The sequence below is a fragment of the Staurois parvus genome, unplaced genomic scaffold (genome assembly GCF_062004578.1).
Source record: "Staurois parvus isolate SC_StPar_1 unplaced genomic scaffold, SC_StPar_1.0 ptg001602l, whole genome shotgun sequence".
NCBI classification, from domain to species: domain Eukaryota; kingdom Metazoa; phylum Chordata; class Amphibia; order Anura; family Ranidae; genus Staurois; species Staurois parvus.
The window spans coordinates 25536-34738 of record NW_028319398.1 but is presented as its reverse complement, the minus strand read 5'-3'; positions in this window follow the sequence as shown (position 1 = coordinate 34738).

The window sequence follows — 9203 nt, the reverse complement described above, 5'->3', positions numbered from 1 at the left end:
TGATAAATGGGAAGATAAAAATCCGCTCCTGGTGGAGGATCTATTTGTGTGTGGGGATTGGGCTTGCGCCTGCTCCCCCCCCCCCCATCTTGGTCTTTCACCCCAGCAGAGCCTAATTGTAGGTGGCAGCTCATGTCCACACAGTTCAGACAACTTCCTCCAAGCACTGGAAAGCCCATTAGTGCCTGGAAGGGCCTGATCACATTGTAGCCAGTCATATCCTCTGGGTTACCTTTGACCCTGGACATCGAATGTAATCAGATCCTCCACTCCTGTCCTTCTAGTGTCACATTAGCCGCTGATTAAAGCAAACCACAAACACATGACATTCTGCGCACAAGCCCCCCCATTGACACGTCTATTTTGAGTTCAGTCCTAGTCTGAGGCCAACGTAAAGTGTGAACGGGGCGAAAATCCATATACTTATCACCGCAAGACAGCGAGAGGGCATAGAGGCAGCTTAACAAAGCTCTGAATCCCACCAAGACAATCCTAGACCTTCCTTTCAGTAAACAGAGAATGCCGGTATTATGTTGAACCAGAGCAGAAAAAAATCCCAGGAGGCAGCTGGCCAATGCCAACCCCCATCGAAAATATTGATGGCATATACCATATAGTTATATTGTGTGTCCCTAAAATACCTGATATCTGGTGGACCACATTCCCGCTAGTCCAAAGGGTATACCATTTATAGTCCTTTGTTTAGGAGACCAACTAGTTTTAGGGCCATGGTGGGTAACACCAGTCCTCCTGTACAGGGTCCAGGCCAGCAGGGGGGCCCAGGCCAGTGGCGTATTTAACACAAGGCAAACATGGCACTTGCCTAGGGTGGCATTTTTCAGGGAGGCAGCACATCCCCCCAGAAGAAGGGATGGAAGAAGGGACATGGGAACCAAGAGAGGCTGCGAGCTGCTTGATGGTATATGTAGAGCCCAGGAGTTGGTGTGTTCTCCCTGTGTCTGTCTGGGTTTTCCCCACACTCCAAGGACATGCTGGTAGGTTAATTGGCCCTAGTATGTGTATGTATGAATGTAAGTTAGGGACCTTAGAATGTACGCCCCTTGGGGGCGGGGAATGATGTGAATGTAATATATATATATCAGAGGCGGACTGACCATTTGGAAACTCGGGTACTACCCAAGGGTCCGGGGTCAGCAGGGGGCCCCATGAGATGCCCCTGGTACCTTTTTAATAGGCTTTTTTACGTTTGGGCAAGGACACAGGGGCCCCATGATCCCCTATTGCCCGGGGGCCCCATGAGTTGTCAGTCCACCCCTGATAGAGCCTGACTCTCATCAGAGATGTCCGGAGCTGTGAAGATGGGTGTCTTTCTCTCTATCGCTGGGAAGGGGGGTAGTGAAAGGTTCTCCCAGGTGGGGGGCAGGGGTGTTGTTGGTCAATGTCAGGCTCTCTCTGCGGAAGGGGGAAAGGGGGGTGGTGTTGGTCGTGTCCATGGGGGCAGACGATTTTTTTGTGTTGCCTAGGGCAGCACAAGACCTAAATACACCACTGGCCCAGGCAGCTGGGTGAATTGGATGTGGGCAAGCAGGGTGATGGGCATGGTAGGGGGGCAATTACTGGAACTGATCCCCTGCAGCAGCTGAAAGCCGGCTTCTTCTCTTCTCTCTCCCGCTGGCTTTTAGCTGCTGCAAAGAGAGCCATACAAGGGATCGGGGGGTAATTGGCCCCCCGCCACCACCGCATCCATCACCCGCCCTGTACACCATACATTTCCCCCTGCTGCCAGGCCCCCTGTGTGCCCTCACCCCCGCAGTGCTGCCGGCTTCCCTCCTCTCCTTCCCACTGGCAGCAGCAAGCACACAATGGGATCCTTCAGGATGGAGAGTGGGGGCAAGATCTGGTAAATATGTCACATTAACCAGCCCCTTCCTTTCCCGAATCAGTACCGATCGCTTAGTGTGTTCATTCATAGCTGAAGCATAGGGTTTTTTTTGGAGGGAAGGTTGGCTGTATGGGGCCCCGTGGTTTCTAACTGCAGCCCTACCTATTATACAAGGCTTCTGTTATGAGATTGGGGTTCTAGGAGACAATAAATGTTGATTAGTCTATAGTAAGCATAATACACAGTAATGAATCAATAGAGACTTTCAAGGTGCCACATCCAAAAATCAACTAGAGAAATATGGAGCAGAATGGAGTATAAACTACCTTCCACCTCCCACAATTAACGGACTTTACTGGTATATCACAAGATATCGAATTAAATATCAATAAATTTATTACAATCTGCAATAAAATCAGAACAACATAGTTAAAATATCTGAAACAAAGACAATGTCCCCAAGAGATTTAATATACATATCAATACTCAGAACACCTATAGTTCTTTTCATGTGTTGTGCAGATAATACATAAACGGTGTTCAAATAGGCTTGTCTAAATCCAGGAGTCAACGCGTTTCACGGTGGAATTGCTTCATCAGGACCATTGGGTATGAAGGTAAAAAATAGATATTTAAACAAAATTGCAGAACGAAGAACACAATAGTAATTATTACCTGTTAAATCAACATATATTATTATCTACTTGTGAATAGTGATCTGTAATATTTAGTTTTTACCTTTATACCCATTGGTCCTGATGAAGCAATTCCACCGTGAAACGCGTTGACATCTGGATTTGGACAAGCGTACTTGAACGCCGTTTATTGTATTATCTGTACAACAGATGAAAAGCACTATAGGGGTTTTACTCTCCAATCCAGTACTGGGGTATTGATATGTGTTTTAAATCTCTTGTCTTTGTTCCGAATATTTTAGCCATGTTCTTAATTTTTTTTCATGCAAATTGTAAAAAAAGTATTGACTCATAATACACGTTAGTATGTACCGATGTATATCTTCAAGCAGGGGCGGACTGACAACTCATGGGGCCCCCGGGCAATAGGGTATCATGGGGCCCATGTGTCCTCACCCACACTCAAACCACACCCAGAAGAGCCTATGAAAGGTACCAGGGACATCTCATGGGGCCCTCTACTGATCCCAGGCCCTCGGGCAGTGCTCGAGTTCCCAAATGGTCAGTCCGCCCCTGCGTGGACGTGCAAGAATAATGATGGATAGTTGTAGACAGGGGTGGACTGACGACTCATGGGGCCCCCGGGCAATAGGGGATCATGGGGCCCCTGTGTCCTTGCCCAAACTCAAAAAAGCCTATGAAAAAGGTACCAGGGGCATCTCATGGGGCTCCCTACTGACCCTGGGCCCTCGGACAGTGCCAGAGTTTCCAAATGGTCAGTCCGCCCCTGGTTGTAGAACGTAATGATAGGTTACAATAGTCATGTGGATCAAGCAGCAGTGGCCATCTATTTGCACCAAATACTCTTTTGTAATAAAATAACCTCCAAACACACCAAAACGACCTAATCAATATCTTTTCAGTGCAAAGTGCAGAACATTGATGGTCTTCTAGTGCATAATACTTTCGATCTCTTCCTCTCAGAATTCCAGAACAGTGATGATACCCAATGTACACCACCCCAAACCGTTCAACCACGATAGGTGTACCTACTGTAGCAACACATGATATATTGATATTTTATTTATTACAGAACACGTCTGATCAATGAGAACACATTAATGTATCTCTAGTTTGTAAACACTACTGATCTTTAAACGCTTCAGAACATATTGATAAACCCCTAATGGACATGGAACATAACAGATACTTGGTTGGTACATAACATACTGATAGACCTCTAGTTGATGGGGAACATAATGATACACCGCCAGCTGACATGAAGCATAGTCATAGACCTTTAGTCAACATATAATAGGTTCATGGACCTGTGGTGTAGAGAACCCATTATCACAGCTCTAGTAAATGCAGAACAAATTGACAGCCCTCTAGTTAGCTCAGCACACATTGATGATGCTCTAGACAGCTCATAATACAATACTGGACCTCTGGTCAGTACATCACACATTGATGATGCTCTAGACAGCTCATAATACAATACTGGACCTCTGGTCAGTACATCACACATTGATGAGCATTTAGACAACTTAAAACACATTAATAGACTCCTCATCTGCAGAGAATGCATTGATGAACCTCTAGGGTACACGGAACACAATGATGGACCTCTTATCTGCACAGAACGCAATGATGGACCTCTTATCTGCACAGAACGCAATGATGGACCTCTTATCTGCACAGAACACAATGATGGACCTCTTATCTGCACAGAACACACTGATGGACCTCTCATCTCCTCAGAACACATTGATGGACCTATTGTCTGCACAAGACATATTGATGGACCTCTTGTCTGCACAAGAAATATTGATGGACCTCATATCTGCACAGAACACACTGATGGACCTCTCATCTCCTCAGAACACATTGATGGACCTATTGTCTGCACAAGACATATTGATGGACCTCTTGTCTGCACAAGACATATTGATGGACCTCAGGTCTGCACAGAACACATTGATGGACTACTAATCTGCATAGGACACATTGATGGACCACTAGTCTACACAGAACACATTAACAGGCCTTTTGTATGCAGAGAACACACTGATGGACCCGTATTCTGAACAGAACACATTAATGGACCCCTATTCTGAACAGAACACATTGAAGGACATCTTGTTTGCACAGAATACATTGATGGATCTCTAGTCTACACAGAACACACTGAGAGACCTTTCATCTGCACAGAACACATTGATGGACCACTAGTCTACACAGAACACATCGATGGACCTCTAATCTGCACAGAACACATTGATGGACCACTAGTCTACACAGAACACATCGATGGACCTCTAATCTGCACAGAACACATTGATGGACCACTAGTCTACACAGAACACATTGACGGACCTTCTGTATGCACAGGACACGTTGATGGACCTCTAATTTGAACAGAACACATTAATGGACCTCTATTCTGAACAGAGCACATTATTGGACCCCTATCCTGAACAGAACACATTGAAGGCCATTGATGGATCTCTTGTATGCATTGAACACATTGAGGGACCTTTCATCTGCATGGAACACACTGATGGACCTCTAATCTGAACAGAACACATTTATGGACCTCTAATCTGCACAGAGCACATTGATGGACCTCTAATATGCACAAAGCACATTGCTGGACCTCTAATCTGCAGAGGACACATTGAGGGACCACTAGTCTTCACAGAACACATTGACGGACCTCTTGTATGCACAGAACACATTGATGGACCTCTAATCTGCACAGAGCACATTGATGGACCTCTAATCTGCACAGGACACATTGATGGACCTCTAATCTGCACAGAGCACATTGAGGGACCACTAGTCTACACAGAACACATTGACAGACCTCTTGTATGCAGAGAATGCATTGATGGACCTTTCATTCACACAAAACACATTTCTGGACCTGTAGTCAACACTACACCAAGCAAACTAACTGACCTCCTGTCTGCACAGACCTATAATCTGCACAAAATACCTCGAAGGGCCTCTAGTCTGCACAGAACACATCTACAGATCTCCAGCCCATACAGAACATGTTCCGTCTTTTAGACAGATTTATCAACACACAAAACAATGGTGATCCTCTAGCCGATACAAAAAAAAAAACTCTTGTAGACCTCTTGTCAGTACAAGACACAAAGATGGTCCTCTAGTTCACACATAACACATTGATGGACCTTTTCCTCACACAGAACACACTGATGGACCTTTTCCTCACACATAACACACTGATGGACCCAGGGGCGGACTGACAACTCATGGGGCCCCCGGGCAATAGGGGATCAAGGGGCCCCTGTGTCCTTGCCCAAACTCAAAAAGCCCTATAAAAAAGGTACCAGGGGCATCTCATGGGGACCCCTACTGACCCCGGGCCCTCGGGCAGTGCCCGAGTTCCCAAATGGTCAGTCCACCCCTGGATGGACCTTTCCCTCACACAGAACATACTGATGGACCTTTTCCTCACACAGAACATACTGATGGACCTTTTCCTCACACAGAACACACTGATGGACCTTTTCCTCACACAGAACACACTGATGGACCTTTTCCTCACACAGAACACACTGATGGACCTTTTCCTCACACAGAACACACTGATGGACCTTTTCCTCACGCAGAACATACTGATGGATGTCTAGTCAGCCTTTAACGTGTTGCTGAAACTTTGGTTGAGCCCATAATGCACTGATGGATCTTTAGTCAACACAGAAGACACTTTGGGGTTGATATACTAAAGGCAAATAGGCATTTAACGTTTCAAGGAAATTTTCACTTAACTTTGTGAATGCTGTGAAAATTCACTTTGCAAAGAATCACCTGCAAGGAAAATAAAAAGAAGTATTCTTTGATTGCACATGAATGGATGGTGGAAGTCAACAGAGCTTTATCTCACTCATTGAGCTAAGTGAAAATTCCCTGGCAGAGTGAACAGTTTTATTTGCCTTGAGTATTGCCTGGACCTTGAAGAAGGGGACATACCCCGAAAGCTTGTCCGCAAAATTGTATGTTTGTGCAAATAAAAAAAGTATCACGTCAGTACTCAACTGTTTCTGTCGCAAGTGCACTAATATGGCTACAATCACCTCAAGCAAATTTGCCTTTAGTAAACCAACCCCCTTAGATACTTCGACTTGAAACTGAACACACTTATGAACGTCCAGTAGCCATCACAACTAGAGATGAGCGAATTATTCAAAAATTCGGTTCGGCTGATTTGCCGAATTCGCCGAATTCGCTCGTCCCTGAGTAACGATTCTGTGTCCCTGAGTAACGATTCTGTGGCCCTAAAATCTCTGTGGCCCTAACTCTGTCCCTTAATACACACAGGTCTGTCTCTCTTGAATGACCGGAGGCTAATGGAGAATTCTAAGATGGCCGCGATTTATAGCTCCACCATTACACAGTGCTGGCTGGCTGCTGATTGGCTAATGCGATCACATGTCATGAATGCATTATGGGTCAGCGCGCCTTGTCTGCGCGCCTTCCCAGAGATCCCCGCCCCATTTTCTCTGTCCATTTTCTCCGTCGCCACACATGTCGCCGCCATTTTTGGGAAAATTCGATTCGTGCATCCGAAGTTTGCTAATCTTCGGATTCGTCGCGAATAGAATTTTTCCAAATCTTCGGAACGAATTCCACTTCGTCATGTTCGATTCGCTCATCTCTAATCACAATCATTAATGGACTTCTATCCAACCCAGAGCACACAACTGATCCTATCACTTACGGATTTCTAAAAGTCATACAATATACAAAATCAATGGAAGTTTAATAATAGAGATATTTGGCTTTTCTTTCAGTTGATACCTCAGAAATCACCGTGTCGTTTTTTTTCAGACTTGCTGCAAATACAGAGAACTATTTTGAGGGACAAGGGAGGTAAATGGCAATCCCTAATGAATTTTTAATGACATTAAACAGGTAATTACCAATATGTTGATAGCTTGCTTGTCACAGTAAACAAACATCATTGTACACTGATGGACGGCTAATCACTGCAAATAAACGAATGATTGCCACATTAACAGACAACCAGCTATAGGAAGGAGTCGGTTTAGATATCTGATAATCCTCTATTTCCAATAAACAAGAGAAAAATAGCAACATCATATTACAGACCATTCAATACATGTGATCTCAGGCAGTGTTCTCTGTTGGCAGGGAGGAACAGAAAATTGGGGGAAAATTCCAAGCTGACCATCTCTGGTGATGTAAAGATGGCTTCCCATTCAAATGATCATCAAATGCAAAGCAAGCGATAGACGAGATTTACTGTTCAATATTATTGATGCCTGAACTCTACCTTCAATCTCATCATCAGCAATAGCATGATCAGGGGCGGACTGACAACTCATGGGGCCCCCGGGCAATAGGAGATCATGGGGCCCCTGTGTCCTTGCCCAAACTCAAAAAAGTCTATGAAAAAGGTACCAGGGGCATCTCATGGGGCCCCCTACTGACCCCGGGCCCTCGGGCAGTGCCCGAGTTTCCAAATGGTCAGTCCGCCCCTGAGCATGATGAAGAAACCTCATGACCAGCCATGACTGACCAAACCCAGGTGGTGCCATGAATGGAACTCCTCCTCCTTGTTGCATGCTGGTTATGGGCAGCATTTGAAACATTCACACAATGTATGTCCTTCTGGAGCACATTTTCCTAACCTTTTTACCCCAGAAGAACCCCTAAAATAATTTTGGGGTCTCGGGGAACCCCTGCTAAAATCAACATTTTTGTGGTCCAATGGAATTTATGTCCTTCTGGAGCACATTTTCCTAACCGTTTTACCCCAGAAGAACCCCTAAAATAATTTTGGGGTCTCAGGGAACCCCTGCTAAAATCAACTTTTTTGTGGTCCAATTGAAAAAATGTCCCTTACATTGATGGTCAGTAGAAGGGCAGCATTTGAAACATTCACACAATGTATGTCCTTCTGGAGCACGTTTTCTTAACCTTTTTACCCCAGAAGAACCCCTAAAATAATTTTGGGGTCTCGGAGAACCCCTGCTAAAATCAACATTTGTGTGGTCCAATGGAATTTATGTCCTTCTGGAGCACATTTTCCTAACTGTTTTACCCCAGAAGAACCCCTAATATAATTTTGGGGTCTTGGGGAACCCCTGCTAAAATTAACTTTTTTTGTGGTCCAATGGAAAAAATGTCCCTTACATTGATGGTCAGTAGAAGTGCAGCATTTGAAACATTCACACAATGTATGTCCTTCTGGAGCACGTTTTCCTAACCTTTTTACCCCAGAAGAACGCCTAAAATAATTTTGGGGTCTTGGGGAACCCCTGCTAAAATCAACATTTTTGTGGTCCAATGGAATTTATGTCCTTCTGAAGCACACTTTCCTAACCGTTTTACCCCAGAAGAACCCCTAAAATAATTTTGGGGTCTCGGGAAACCCCTGCTAAAATCAACATTTTTGTGGTCCAATGGAATTTATGTCCTTCTGGAGCACGTTTTCTTAACCTTTTTACCCCAGAAGAACCCCTAAAATAATTTTGGGGTCTTGGGGAACCCCTGCTAAAATTAACTTTTTTTGTGGTCCAATGGATAAAATGTCCCTTACATTGATGGTCAGTAGAAGGGCAGCATTTGAAACATTCACACAATGTATGTCCTTCTGGAGCACGTTTTCCTAACCTTTTTACCCCAGAAGAACGCCTAAAATAATTTTGGGGTCTCGGAGAACCCCTGCT